Here is a 15,845-nt window from a genome sequence, read left to right as displayed (position 1 = left end):
GACGCAGCCTTCTCCCCTGTGCCTGGCTGTGCAGACAATCCATCCTCCACCAAGAAAGTTCATAAAACACATCCATGTTTTCTGCTTTCAGTGTCGTGTAGATAAAAACAGCAATGCTAATCCGATAGTTATTTCAGATTAAAAGTCCACTTGCTGTCAAGCAGACGGATGACAAACGCGCGGCTCGTTTAGAAGCTGCTGGTTTCACCTCTTTACATTTGTTTTCTTTCAGCGAGGAAGGTGGGCTTTAACTTTTGTCTGAACCTGCAGTCATGTGACACGTCACTCAACTCGTTGTTGCTCTCTCTCACTCACACAGCACTTTAATCATGACCAGCGCTTTCTAATCACGGCCAGGTTTTCCCAGATCCGTTCGGGTATTCCACATAATGTAGAACAGACCCGGAACCGGGGGTTATAGAACGAGTCCCGACCCCGACCCTTTTGGGTCCTAGTTCGAGTCCCAGGTCCTTGAGTTCCGGCGGACCCGTGAAGACCTCTGCTTCGGAGAGCTGGCCAATCAGAAGAAAGTGGGCTTGAATGGGCGGGGTTTCTTAAAGGGACAGAGCTGTCTGAATCGTCTCAGGCAGAGGCTGCACAGAGCACCAGTGTGAGAAACATGTTTTATAACTGTAAATTATGCTAAGCTACTCCACAGGTATCACAGAGTGAAGTATGAAATAGTGAAACATAATTGCACAAAAGTGAATTCATTACTCAGTTAATTTAATAACCCAACATTGTTCTTTTACACAATTTTCTACCAACTAAAAAGGAGCGTGGAAAACGTTTGATAACCTCAGTGATCAGTAACAAATAAAATCAGTGATCAGATCTCCCAAAACCCAAAATATCTGCATCAAGTACCACTTATGAATTAGTTTTGTGTCACTTTTTAATTATTGAAAGCAAATGAAGGGCAGCTACACCTTGAGAATGTCCAGAAGCTCAAAACTAAAGCAAAGGTCAAAGGTCAAATCCAACCCCTCCGCTTTGAATACATGTTAACGTCTCACCTCATAACACCGTAACAGGACAGAAGAGAAGTTGACTCGTGAAACAAAACTCCACAAACAGCTGCTGATTTTCCCTCCCCTGTATCTCCTGCTCGTTTCTCATCTCTGTCACCACTTGAGCGTGATGTCAACGTGTGTGTGCGTGTGTGTGTGTGTGTTGGTGCAAACACAGCAGATTCCCCTTTTTAATAAACAGGAAATATCTCTTCAATCGCAGCAAATAAGACACAAACATTCACTTGTCAGCACAAATTACGGGCCGGTGCTCACGGTAGAGGATGTTATCTCGGTCCGGCAACACACACGTTTACGCACACACACATATACACACACACCTCAAACTAAACATGTGAAGATTAATTTCCAGTGATGTTTTTTTTTCGGCCTGGTTTTCGTATCAAGTCTTCCAAGGCTCACTCAAGTCTTCTACATACTTCTCCACATTCCTCCCTTTTCTTTTTTCCCCTTTAGGACACACTATCCCTCCTTCCCTCTCTCCCTGTTCACATGCCTTCCCCGCCTCTACTTGTTCTCTCCCTTCCTCTTCCTTTCTTCTGCTCTCATCGAAATTCAGCTGTGTAATTCCCTCTCTCTCTCTCTCTCTCTCTCTCTCTCCGAGGACACCATTGATCTCTCCCTTCCTGCGTGTTTGAGAAACACTGGGCGGGCGAGAGCGAAGACAGCGAGAAGGACGAGGAGGAGAGAAACAGGAAGCGGGGAGAGAGAGCTGAAAAGGGGGTAAAGAAGAAGAAGAAGAGGAGGAGGAGGAGGTGGAAGGGGGAGAGCCAGATAGACCCCCCCTTCTCCTCTCCCTCCTCTCTCTCTCTCTCTATAGTGGCTGGAGAAGAAAAGACACGGGCTTCCCTCGTGATCGCATCTTCCGCCCCTCTTTTTGAAGCACGGAGAGACAAGAGAGCAGCTATTTACTGGAGCCCACACATAATGGCCACTTTTATTTACTTTGCTCCATTTAGCTTCTGCCAAGGACTCTCTAGTGTGCGGGCCAAAAACAGAAACCCGAGGTGTTTTACAAACTACCAAACACCCCCCTCCTCCTCCTCCTCCTCCTCTTCCTCCCTCTCTTCTGTATGTGTGTGTTCTTTATTTATCCGCAGAAGCAGCAGAAAAAAGAGATTTGTATCCTCGTCGCAACATGTGGTCACATTTATATATGACCTGCCTTCAATGCTCCCCCAGGCCGGGCCACGCTCACACACACACACACACACACACACACACACACACATGCACAGATCAGACCCCTGCTCTGACATCAGAAAGGTCAGCAGTCCCGTCCAGGCCGCGATGAAGCTGACCCTCTGTCCCGAGGCGAGCCGGGTGTCCAGCCGGTCCTCGCTGACCTTTACCGAGAGCTTCATCAGTGGCAGGCCTCGGACACACATCAGGACGTCTTTACAATCCTCCTAGAAGAATCAAACGCGCTCCTATTTGTTTATGTAGAGCTCTCTCGTTTAATTCTGTAAATCCATCTAATCCCAAAAGCTACAGAAAGTTATTTAAAGAGGGGTTTTGTGAAATTTGTCAATTTCACACAGCAAAAGTTAAGAAAAATCCAAATTTAAATCAGTAAAAATCTACTTACAATCCTAACGTTGGCTCCTTATTTTAACAGCAATATAAAGAATGTAAATAGTTTTAATATTTGAGTTTAGTTTTATGTCACTGTCCTTTAACGCCCTTTGCTGTTGGCCCTAAACTGCTGACCGGATGTGTCATTAAATAAGAACAACAGCCTTGTTTTATGTTTCTGATAAAGTCTTATTGATATAATCCAGAGGATTTCAAAGGCTTTATTGGCCAAAGAAGAAGAAGAAGAAAAATGTCAACCCTTTAATCCTAGTGTGTTAGTGACGTGATGATAGAAATGCTGAAGTCATGGAGTGAGTTCACAAAATAAAACCACAGCCCCATCAGAATGTTTGGACCGGACCTCCCTCTGTATTTAAAATGTTTTATTTATTTTATTTTATTTTTTATTTTTTTGGCCTTTGGCTTTATTTATAGGACAGTTGAAGATAGACAGGAAATGTTGGGAGTAGAGAGTGGGGGACGACATGCACCAAGTGATCAGCAGACCGGGAGTCGAACCATCAATCAGTGCGACGAGGACTGTAGCCTCTGTACACGGGGCGCCTGCTCTACTAACTGAGCTAAATAGATTATTTTATTTTATTCAATTTATTTGAGTTAAATTGTTTTTTCAAAAAAAATTGATATAGTTTTAATATCCAAATGGGCTAGAATAAAATCCTGGTTGGGATATACTCACATATTAATTAATGCATTTGTGGTCAAACGTTTAACATATTAAAAATACCGTAAATACTCTAAAACAGCCTCCATGTGTGAGTTTAATTTCAGTGTGTTCACTATAAAAAGCGACCTACAGAATCTACTCAATAAAACTGAGGCAACAATTTGCACGTTTTGAGTGAAGAGTACATTTAACAACTATCATAATTCTACTCAACATTTCTCATTAGATTAATTAATTAATTAATTAATTTAATCAAAACGCTTCAAAGTCAATATGCCAGAATTAGCACAATAGCTATCTAATCAATAGCTAAATTTTATCCTCAAGCAGGTACTTAAAAAAACACTAATTTTACAATCACAGGACACCTCACAAGGCGGCCCACGGGACGGCACACGGACATGCGCACAACAATTTTACATGTAGAATAGACACATGAGCGCATGACTGGTTTGTTTTTAACCAATGAGTGTTTTTTTAAACTTTCATGCCTTTGTTGAGAGAGGACAGAGGATAGTGTTGGAAATATGGGAAGAGAGTGGGCATGACACACAGCAAAGGGCCGAGGGTTGAACCCAGGGCCACCGCAGTGAGGATTATAGCCTCTGTATATGGCCGTCAATTTAACCGCTAAGCTAAACCGCTGAGCCTAAAGCTAGGATTGTTTCTTTAAAGGTAAAGTTAAAGATGTCGCAGTCTCTGATACGTGCTGGTAAATTGTTCCAGGAGCGTGTGCCTCGAACAGATACCACCATTTGGCCAAATTTAGTTCTACGCCTACAGTCTCCTGTCGTTTGTGCTTTGTGGTATTTATCGTATTGTTTTGTTTCTCCTTAAAAAATCATTTAATGGTGGGTGGCAAACTAATTACTTAATAAAAATGAGTTATAATAATTCTCGACACAGAGACAGACAACTTTTAACGCTCACATTCACAGGCAATTTTAGTGAACCTTACGTGCATGTGTTTGGACTGTGGGAGGAAGCCGGAGTGCTCGGAGGGAACCCACGCATGCACGGGGAGAACATGCACACATAAAGGCCCTCTACGTTCCAACCGGGATTCAAACCAGGAACCTTCTAGCTGTGAGGCGACAGCTTGTGCCTGCTTGTGTTAATTTACTACTAATTTACTGACACACAGCAAAATGTTAAACACACATGCGCACTTTGGGTAGATTGTATTATGTTATATTGGGTTGCATTTGTTCCTGTTGAAACTTAGGTAATGCAGGTAAGCTTAACTAATTTCTATTAATTCACTTTTAGTATAATTTACACAATTTGCATGGATTTTATTCACTACCCTCAAACACCATTTTTTACAGTGCACATTAGCTCAGCTTACTCACTGTTTACAATGTTTATGCACTTCATTTTGGATGCTTTCTAACTACAAATACTTCCTGTGTTCTTCATTTTATCTGCAAAGTATGTACGCTGCTCTAAGCGATGACTCGTTCAGGAAATCCTGACACAGCTGCCGTGCATCTGCTGCTCAAGGACAAACTAACACTGAAAACAAAATCTACTGAAACAAGAATCTGACTGAGTTCAAGTTTCTACAACTTTTGGGATCACGCTCGTCTGAAACAGGACGTTTCCTTCTCTCAAATGACTCTCACAAGATCAGAAGACGTTGCAGGCTCTCTCGTCGCCTTCCTCTGTGTGTGTGTGTGTGTGTGTGCGCTGACGTACAGTGACGGACGCCCCTCTTGCCCCCGCGCTTTGATGCCTTCAGTTCGGGGCCTCTGAGCCTCCTGCATTTAAAAACAAATAAGCTGCCACATAAAGATCATCCCTCATTTCTTCTGCAGTCACTCAGAGCCCACCCCTCCCCCCGACACACACATACACACACACACAAAAAAGGATGCGCCATCACTCAACGTGCACACTGACCCCCTCAATCACTAACATACCAACCTCCTTTTAAAAGTATTACTATGTGGCCTGTCCGATGCACGCACGTACACACCTCACACTCGCGCACACACACCAGAGGCGAACATCTGTAAGGGATTTGTACAGTGAGATGATACCCAATAATAAATAATGTGAACATTTGAAACTCATTTCAGTCCCCCTCTGTGTGACCCCAAACAAGGTCAGAGGAAAGTGTGTGTGCGTGTGTGTGTGTGAGCGCGTGTGTGTGTAGGAAAAAGGACGGCAGAACAAGAGAGAGAGAGAGAGAGAGAGACCCTGTGTGCATGTTTTTTTCATGCATGTCGATGACGTGACGTATCCCAGGATCCCGCAGGTGTTCCCAATTCCCCCGTTTCTCGGCGACCTCGCCTCGCTGTCCGCTCTCTCACCCTTCACCGTTTCCCCCTTCACAGAAAAAAACCCCTCCCTCCATCAAATCTCACCTCCTCTGCTGACTTTTAATCAAACGGATCCTTTAATTGAGTCAGTTAATCAGATTCAGATGATCCAGGATCAGATCTCAGAGTGTGTGTGTGTGCGTGTGTGTGTGTGTGTGTGTTTTGGTATGCGGCCAGTAGGGGAGGCTGTGGATCATCCTTTGAGACGCGTCCTGTCACTTCCCATAACACAAAACCAGCTGATGCTAAAGGTCAAAGGTCATCGGACAGGCCTGGATTTACAAAATAAAAGCCCCAGAAGAAAAGTTGAGCAGATAACAGAAGAAGGTGGATCCGACCTCCTTCTTCTCCTCTCTCTCTCTCTCACTACAGCCTGTTGCATATTTTGTTGTCGCCATGGAAGCGGTTGTTTGTTTGAGAGCCTGACGGGATCATCTGTTATGTCACCTGACCTCACTCTGAACCCACGCACACACACTTAATTGTAGCGTGACATCATCCAAAACAAGACACCTTTAACTTAAAGCGACGCCCCACCTTCTGCTCTCATGTGTGTGCGTTGTGTGTGTGTGTGGAGCCTTAGAGGAATGTAGAGGCTCAGCTGTGTGTGTGTGTGTGTGATTTTATGTAGGTGAGGATGGGGGAGAAAAGGAGGGAGGTGGCGTATGACATGTATGTCAGCTACGAGGGAGGAGGAAGGAGGGAGGGAGGAGGGAGTAAAGTGTGACCCTGTGACACACACACACACACATGCACACATACGGGGAAACGTGCACACACACCTTCACATCTGGTTTGGCCATCCGTCCTGTTCTCAGTTGACGTTCCCCTCCTCCACACACACACACACACACACACACACACACACGCACACACACATTAATTCTCCTCACCCCTTTCTCTATCACTGGCAAAGTAAACCCACCATGTGAGGATGATGAATGGGCCGTCCTGCACCGGAAGCACACGTTAGAAACCCCCTGCCACCACACACACACACACACACACGCTTTCTCTCGTCCACTATCCTCTCTTCTCCTCTCTCTCCTTGTGACCTCATAAGCCTCCTTCCTTCCTGGTCGACACATCTACCCTCCCGACACACACGATCCTAATGTGTGTGTGCAAAGAGAGAGAGAGAGATAAATACAGTCTTGCCTGGGCGTCCATTGTCGTTCACACACCTGCAGGTCATGTGTTTGTGTTTATTGTCTCTTTTTACACTGTAAAAACATAAATCGCCAAAAATTCTATTTTTTTCTCCAAAAAATCTTTATTGCAAATTTTAAGCATGACAAAAACAGCCTGTTATCATGAAACATAAATGAGTTTAAAACATAATCCATGCTAAATTATTTCAGTTCCACACCGCAAATGACACATTTCATCTTTTCTCTCTGCAGTCTCAGACATCAGACGTAAAGTTGACCTGAGGGAGTCTGAAATCAGCCGGGGGAAATGTTGAAACTCCAGGTGGTCCACAAGCAATTAAATAAAGCATCACTGTGCTGCTCTATTTGAAACACACACACACACACACACACACACCCACACTAGAGAGAGAGAGAGAAAGAAAGAAGCCCTCTAGATGCAGACTCTGAACTGTTTCTTTCCCCCCCCAAAAAAAGAAGCGAGTTTCATTTGCTGTCAAAACATTTGTAGTGGAATTAAACATATGGATGCCACAGGCAAAGTGAGGCCTGGAATATATTAGAGCTGCACAATGTTACACTAACCCTCCAGTATCTTACACCGCTCCCAGAGATTAATGGAATAAAGAGGAGAGAAAGAAGGAGGAGGAGGGGGAGGAGAAAGAGTGAGTGTGTGTCTGTCTTTCTCAGGCCAACACTGCAAAATCAATATTTCCCCGTGACACACAGCTCTCACTGTGGGCCGCGTTCACGCGCAGATACCCCCGTTAAAACCTAAATATTAGCCGTCCTGAGATGCAATCTGACGTCGGAGTTAATTAGACACGTCTGTTTGAAATTGTAGTATTTGATTTGTTTGTGAATCTCTTCCTGAGGGTTCGAGTTTTCAAAATAAAACCACACAAACGTTGTCTGTACGCAGCTTCTTTTTTGTAACACACACTCCCGCAAAGTGTCTCGTCTTTTCCTCGCTTTTGCGCCAAGTTCCAACACGTTTGCCCCCCCTTCATACGCTGGTGTCCTTTCAAAATAAAATATAAAAAAAGGAGCACCAGGAGCATAATTCTGCATTGATTTCCTCTGTTCTGTTAAATGAGTGTGTTTCAGCACGGCGGGGTGATCGTAGAAAAGAGAGCGAGAGAGAGAAGGGGAAGAAGGAATGTGCAGATACGTTCACAAATGAATAGCGGGCTTGTTGTATTATGCCCTCAGTCAGGAGAGAATTGAACTATGCGTCTCAAAGGGAGCAGAGCATGATGGGAGGAGGGGGGGGCACAACATGAAGTCTCTGCTTTCAAGAAAGGACCGACTCCAAAGCTGCAATATTCTAACCAAAAATAACTCTTATTTTGAAAGGTCTCGCTTCTTGTTACCTGCGTCAGTGTGACACCGCTTGCTGTGATATTTGTGCGATAATGAGTCATAAAGAGTTTCAGTGGTTTGACCCTTTAACATATATTTACTCATCAGGCGACTCTGTCTGAAAAGCTGCTGTTTTAAATGCAGTTTAATGAGCAGCGAGGTCGAGTCGCGTCACTTTAAATTAACTTTTATTTTCAACAATTAATAAATTGTTTTCTATATGAGACTCTTTGGAGTTGTTTGTTCTGCGACTGACATTTAATCTGTTCATGAGAGCTGGAATTTTAAATTGGGCTTTTATTTTTAGAGTAGAAGAAGACGATGCACGAAACGACCTGTACAGGATATATTTATTTTATTAATATACATGTTAAAGTCCAAAATTGTTCTGCAACATTGTTTTTTATATTCATGTTTATTTGTATACATTTGAAGCAACATTTAACAGACTTGAAATACAATAACTTTTAGTCAGTAAATAAGTGGGTTTAAAATTATGTTGCAGTTTTCCACCAGTGCGTATTTGTTAAATTTAACCAATTATAAATGTTTCACCTGGTTATTTAAAGAACCATCCCTCACTTATACAAAGTGTATTTTATATGTTGTAATAAACAATTACAAAAAAGTTATATGAACACATATGAAGCAGTGAAACAACACAAACTATAATCTAAAACCTCATATTTCCCGCGACATCTGAACGCAACATAAAGGTGTGTTTCCGACAGACCGCCGCACAACTCTTGTTCAAACCACATCTGACGTGCTGCGAGTGTGTTTACAGGTTTAGAGAAATGCTCGTTCTCCTCACTGCTCACGGGGCGGCAGGTAAAGGCCCCTTCCTCCCGCCTCCTCTTCCTCCTCTCTCTGTTTGTAATTACTGTTTACGCTGTTTACCGCTAAACCATCTTTCTCCGTGTACTAATTTCACGCTAGACAGCCACAAAATCATTCACTATTCTCGCAATATGTGGAAGTCGTAGATTCATTTTTATTTTGCAGGCGGGTAACAATGTGCCAATTTAGCCCGTGTAGCAGTTTGACCTTAAACACTCGCTTTTAGACACAAACCTGGTTATTTGAGCAGAAATTTTACTAACAAAAGGCGGCGACGGACAGTTGGCCCTCGTGGACTAAATTTGGTAAATGTAGGGGCCCTGTGCATATTTTACATAACGATTCTGCCCATTATTGCAATTTCAGAGATCCTACAGTGTGAGAACGACGAGCAATTTATCATTCATTGCGGTAAATCGCAGCGGAGACTGCGTTTAATTGAGTTTGTATTGTGTTTCGTAGCTGGGTGCCTTCTCGCTATAGGGTGGGGTGTGGGGGGGTTGCTCTCCCAGGTCCTCCTGGTGAAGGGTGGGGGGGGTGGATAAGGGGACCCCACCTCACCCCTCCTCCTCTCTGCTCCGCCTCTGTCTTACCAAACAATCAACTGGTAGCGAAAAGAAGCATCTGTGATGGAAAGTAAGGCTCGCATATTGTGTTCTCTGAGTGGCTGTTTGAAATTTTAAAAGCTTTCCTGGGCTGTTTTCACCGATAATGATGAGTAAATAAAAAAGTAGGTAAACTTCCATTCTTATGTAAACGCACGGCTGTCCAAAAAAGTTAATTATATGTTTAGAAAAGCAGCAACGTTTGCCATTTCTTTAAGTTGATATCGACATTAAACGAGCCTGGTTTTGCGTCAAAATCTGTTAAATAATAAGGTTAACAAACGTTTTACCTGCACGCACGCCTGATTTATAAGCAATGTACATTTCTCAACGCTGTTTGAATTATCGCACACGTTGCACGCGCTGCACTGTTATATTCCACTTCACGTGCCCGCCACTTTGTTAATTTGCGTCTTAATTGTCTGCGATGCAATTATGGAGATATGAATGTTCTGCATGACGCCCATCAGAGCTGCACGAGGACCGAGCAGGCCAGTAAATCAACCCTCTGACACCCCAGGGTCCCGGGCTTCATTCACAGGACAGAAAACTTCCATGTTTGTGGCCTCGACTCGCTGCGTAAAAGCTGCTCTGCGCGGACACATCCCAGCATGCCCCGCTGCTGTGGCCCATCAAAACCCTCTCCTACTCTGCTGACAGAAAGATCTGTTTTATTTTGAATTAAAGTTGGACTTTTGGGTGCTTCAATAGAAGCCAGCAGCTTTCTTTAAGGTTTGCATAGATAACACACACACACACACTCACACACACACACACACACACACACACGCGCGTGCGCACAGCTTGTTTGTCTTGCAAATTTCGAAATAATTCACTGATAACAATTACATGAGCACGCGAGACACACATGAACGCAAAAGAGTCATTTTGCAGGCAAATAAGCTACAACTGAAAATATCAAACCTTCAGCTGCTGTAATTATTTAATTACAATCATCACGTGACGTAAATATAATCACACACTTCAATATCTAAGTGTTGCTAACAGTCAGTGAAAGACTACGTGTACTCTAAGAGGGAAAAAAGTCAAAAATGCCAGAATCTTTATAAATATATCATTTTTAATATCGTAAATATTATAAATATGTTACACGAAGGCTGCACAAATATACATGTAATTATAATGAGGACAAGAAAATATACTTTACACAAGCTACTGATACAAAATCTCTTTTCTAAATATTATAAAACACTCACAAACAAACAACTAACACTTCATACGTGAAAAACAAATTGGGAAATAAAATTAAAAAACATAACTCAAAATTATTGACGTATATTTATTTATTTAAAGTGTATTTAACTCTTCGTGTATTTACTTTCTTTGCTTGTTGTTTGTCTTTTTTCTTTAAAAACTAAATTTTAAACAGTATTTATTATTTAACTTTTTAAATTTACGATCATTTTTTCAAAATAAAAAACAAACGTTAACAAGTCATATGCATTTATTTCGCTTTTTTACTGTCAAACTGAAATATTGAAAAAGACGTATTGTGAATTGTATAAATTAATTAAATAAATACATTATTTTATTATATTTATTCTGAAATAGTCCTAAACTTATTATATGTTGTGGGTATATGTAAAACGCTCGCGCAGCTGTATGTATGAAAGACTCGATTAAAAGAAACGGAAGTGATGGTTGCTCGTGACTCTCCGCCAGCTGTAACGGTAAAATTCAGAGTTTGTGACTGTGTGTGTTGTTGTTGTTGTTATTATTGCTATTATCGCCTCATCGAGCTGCCACAGACTAGTTACCCGTCCTGCTGCAGTCACTTTGAATTAACCTCACACACACGGAAACTCCTCACTGCCTCCAGCAGCCACAAACACACACGTTACAGCGTGTTTTTCAAAATAAAGGCACTCTATTCAGTCAAAACAGCCAAACACCAACACGTGTTTTAGTTCGTTTGCAATTATGAGACATTATTCAACAATAGGTGAGTGAAGTATCGACTGTCTTTACGGTGAAACATTTGAACGGACAGAAGAAATGAGAAAGCTGCATTTTGTGAAAAATGTTCAAGCGGAAACAGAAAAAGTGCGAATAAGATAATAAGGATAATATGTTGGCGTTTTAATGAGCTGCAGTTGTTCGTGCTGAGGTGATGAGGAGAACTAAAAGCGTGTTCTTCAAAGTGAGCAGACCAGTCCACCGTGTGTAATTATGAAAAGTAGGCCTGCTTCTACAGACAGCCTGAATTTGACACTTCTCAGACGCCTTTCAGAGAAAATATAACCGGAAATAGTAATTAAAGAAACGTTAAAAGTCCCGAAAATTTTATCTTTCAGCGTAAAAAAATAAGAAGAAATCAATCTAAATGTGTAAATTAAAAGTGCTCTCACAGTGGTGATGGACTCACTCAGGCTTTTAGTGTGAAAAATGTTCTTGAAAATGTTATCGCGTCAATTTGAGCTTTTTAACATATTTCACTTTTTAAAACTAACTAGCAAAACAATTGTATTTTGTATTTTGAGTCAGAAAAAAAATAGAGGTCAGAGTAATAGAATCTCCTGACACACACACACACACACACACACACACAAAGGATCTCAACATGGCGAATGTGGCTCGCCCACACCCCCACTAGTGATCGTTTTTTTTTTTTAGGTTTTATTGGTTTGGGTTTTAACGCCTTGAACGCACCACCGAGTGTTTCAAACGGATTTTAAATTAAGGGAAAGAATCCGGAAATGTTTAGATTTTCAAAATAATTTTGTTGCAAATTACATTTAAATTGGTAATATAAGCTATGTTTAAAATTACTATTAAAATAAACTACGGTGTAAAGTTAACGTTTCAAATGAAGTCGTTGAATTCAGCTGTTTAAAAAAATATTTTTAGCCTTTTTTTTTTTAAACATTACTTTGTGTAATTACACGGTTATCAATAATTGTAGATAAGAAATGTATTTAATTTTTTTGTACTCAAAAAATAAAACATTATTAAAGAACATATAAAGAACAAATAGTAACAATAATATCCGTGACGCTACTCTGCTGACGTACAGCTGCACTTGCATGTTGTAGCCTAAATAAATGAAATTTTTTAAAAACATAAAATTTCTCACCTTTGCAACAAAAAATAAACTTTAAAAGAAGAAAAAAATGACGTTTAAGTTCCGTCGTGTTTTCCACTTCTTCAGTCCGTCTTCTTCTGTGTGTAACATGAGACGCAGCTCGGCTGCAGCCCTCCTGCAGCAAAATAAATCTCATATGCAAAGACGGCTTTTGAAAATGGCGCCCTGCAGCAAACGCCTCCCTGTCAGCGAGGAGGAGGAGGAGGAGGAGGGAGAGAGGGGCAGAGGGGGGCGTGCCATGTGCGTCGTGTTACGCGCAATGGGGCTGCAGCCTCTGCTCCCGTGTCGGTTGTAGTATCTGGATATAAAACCGTCCCCGGTATTCGCCGGTATAGCCTCACACGTAGACCCCCCCCCCCCCCCCCCCCTTCTCTTTCTCGTCAACAGCACGTCGGTACAACCACCGGAGAGACGCGTCGTGTCATTACGCACCGAATAAAAGCGCACTTCTCGGGAGTCCGCGGCTCTTCAAGCTTTCCCATCCCCCCATTCCCTCTCGCTGTCTCTCCCTGCGAAAACACGGAGCTGTTTCCCGTTTCTCCCGCGATTTTCGCGTCAAAAGGTTCGCCGTTCGCACTCCCTCTTTCCTCTCTTCTTCCCGGTTTTCCGTCTCCGTCCAGTCCTTCGCTCAGTGGCGGATTTGGCGCAGAATGATCCATCTCCACGTCCACACCGCACCATTCCGGTCGGTGCAACCGCGGAGTCTAGCCAGCAGCTGGGGCTTCCAGGGGAGAGCAGTGAAGAGGGGATCTCTCTCTCTCTTGCTCTCTCTCTCTCCCTCGCTCTCTTTCTCTCCCTCCTTCCCTTCACGGCGGAGCAGCAGCGGCGAGGGAGAAGAAGAGGAGGAGGGAGGAGGAGGAGGGAGAAGGAGGGGGAAGGGGGAAGCCCACGCTGATAGCTGGAGGGAGCCCCAGCGCGTTGAGCTTGTGTGTTTGTGTGTGTGCGTGTGTGTTGTGCGCGCGCGCATTATAATCGTTGCTAGGAAATCCTTTCTGTGCTTGTGTGAGGGAGGAGGATCTACAAGCAGGATGAGTTCGCAGCTGCAGTTGAAAAAAATCCTCTGCAGAACGAAATCAACTTCGGACTTTATCCTCACCTTTTTTAAACTAAGGGTGTGTGTGCGTGTGTGTATGTGTGTGTGTGTGCGTGTGTTGTGATCCTTTATTATTGTGCACATTACTGTTTGCATGCATGTGCAAGTGTGCAGCTGTGAGTTGATCTGCACGTGCACACAGTGGACGTGAGAGGCTACTTCATCCATAGTGATGAAATTGATTGAGAGCAGTGCTATAGGTGTGTGTGTGTGTGTGTGTGTGTGTGTGTGTGTGTGTGTGTGTGTGTGTGTGCGCGTGTGTGTTACTGGTGGTATTTTCAGATAAATCACTCTCGGCTTGCAGAACAGTCAGTCCTCACCTATGTAAACGCACCCCTGAGGGCAACAGATTTATCTGCAAGAGGACGCTTCACCTCCCTCACACACACACACCCACATGCACACACACGCACACACTTCCCCCCTCCCCCCCTTTTTTTCCTCCCTCTGTTACCCCCTTCCCCTCAGCGTGGAGATGGATGGCCCATGTCCCTTTTGTCTCGATGCAAATGGACTTTAACCCCCAATTAATGGATAACTCCCCAGAAAGGCCTAATAATGCTGCGCTCACATGATGCACACACACACACACACACACACACACACACACACACACACACACACACTTCTCTCACTGCCGGCCTCTGGTTTGATAAAACATTTAGACAGTTTGTCTGCAGAACATTTACACTTCTTTATCACGTGCACCTGAGCAGCAACACATCAAAAAAGCGCTTTTATTTGTTTAATTCTACATTCTTTCAAAATAAAATCACCCACACAACCACTGAGGCTCGATAAAATCCTCCATGCCTGCTCACTGCCTGCTTCCCCACCTCCCTTTATAACCCCCATAACGCAGAAATATCACATTGTTGTAATTCTATTTATGTGCAGACATTTGAACTTTCGGGGGGCTTGTCGTTTCTCGTGCCGAGCGCAAACACAACATGATGACAGACGCTCGGGGTTTAACATGGATGTAGATATGATCCCCCATTAGCTGTGGCGCCATGCTGCTCCGCAACATTACCACGGCACTAAAATTTTATTTGAGCAGCCGCTCGCTCAGGTTGATCAGGAGGAGGAGCGGGGAGGAGGAGAAGGAGAAGAAGGAAAGAAAGCCTCAAATAGAGCACGTTGTGCGTGTTTTATTCTGGTGAATAATAAACCCACTTCCTCTCTGTTTACCTGTCACCTATTGCTGCATGTCAGGAGAAAGACTGCATTAGATGTGAAAACTCATCTGGGGAAGAGGCCACTTGTTGCAGGAGGGTGAGCAGAGAAGGAGGAGGAGGAGAGAGAGAGGAGGGCGTAAGAGGTGGAATCATTTCATCCAAGTAAGATGGATGTTTTAATGCGTGTGCGTCATGTAAAGGCCTCCACATATGCCACATAAACATATCTGTCTTTATGCAGGATAGTGGAGGAGAGCTGTGGCAGTGTGTGTGTTTGCAGCGGGCCAGTTTAAGCACATACAGTATGTATAGTTAAGTTTCTCCTCCTGCAGAAGTCAACAATTCTACCTTAGTTTTACGTCGTAGTATGTTTAAAAACACAATCAAAAAGATACTATCTGTTGGATGGATTCGCTCCGTGCTCAGGAAACCAAACAGCACACCACATTTGGTCTAAATAAAACCAAACACACACAAATCACGATTATAAAACTATGATCCCATAAACTTTCCATTTTTTCTCCAAATGTTACTCAGCGCCCTTTAACCGGCTCATTAAACCTTCTGAACTTTTCAACTCGTTGCTCCAGTCTCATGATCAACAACAGCGGGTGGATACACAAGCTAATGTTGCTGGGGAAGACGGCTGCAGTCGATGGAGATCTGTCAGTGGACTACGATATATACTTCCTGATTCGACACCTGTAGCAGTTTACAGTTGCTCATATCAGTTTAATAATCAGTAATAATTTAAAAAGTATTCGAAACAATCATCATTTAGTATCTGTAGCCTCTCCTGATATTGGGTTTTCACTGGGTGTGACGACTCTTGGATATTTGCTACCAAATTTAAGACATTTCCACCACAAACATGGCAGCTAGTCAGCTATTTACA

This window comes from Semicossyphus pulcher, unplaced genomic scaffold (assembly GCF_022749685.1).
Source record: "Semicossyphus pulcher isolate SPU_LCO1_2020_fin unplaced genomic scaffold, fSemPul1.0.p SCAF_16, whole genome shotgun sequence".
Lineage (NCBI taxonomy): Eukaryota > Metazoa > Chordata > Actinopteri > Labriformes > Labridae > Semicossyphus > Semicossyphus pulcher.
Note: the sequence above shows the minus strand (reverse complement) of the source record.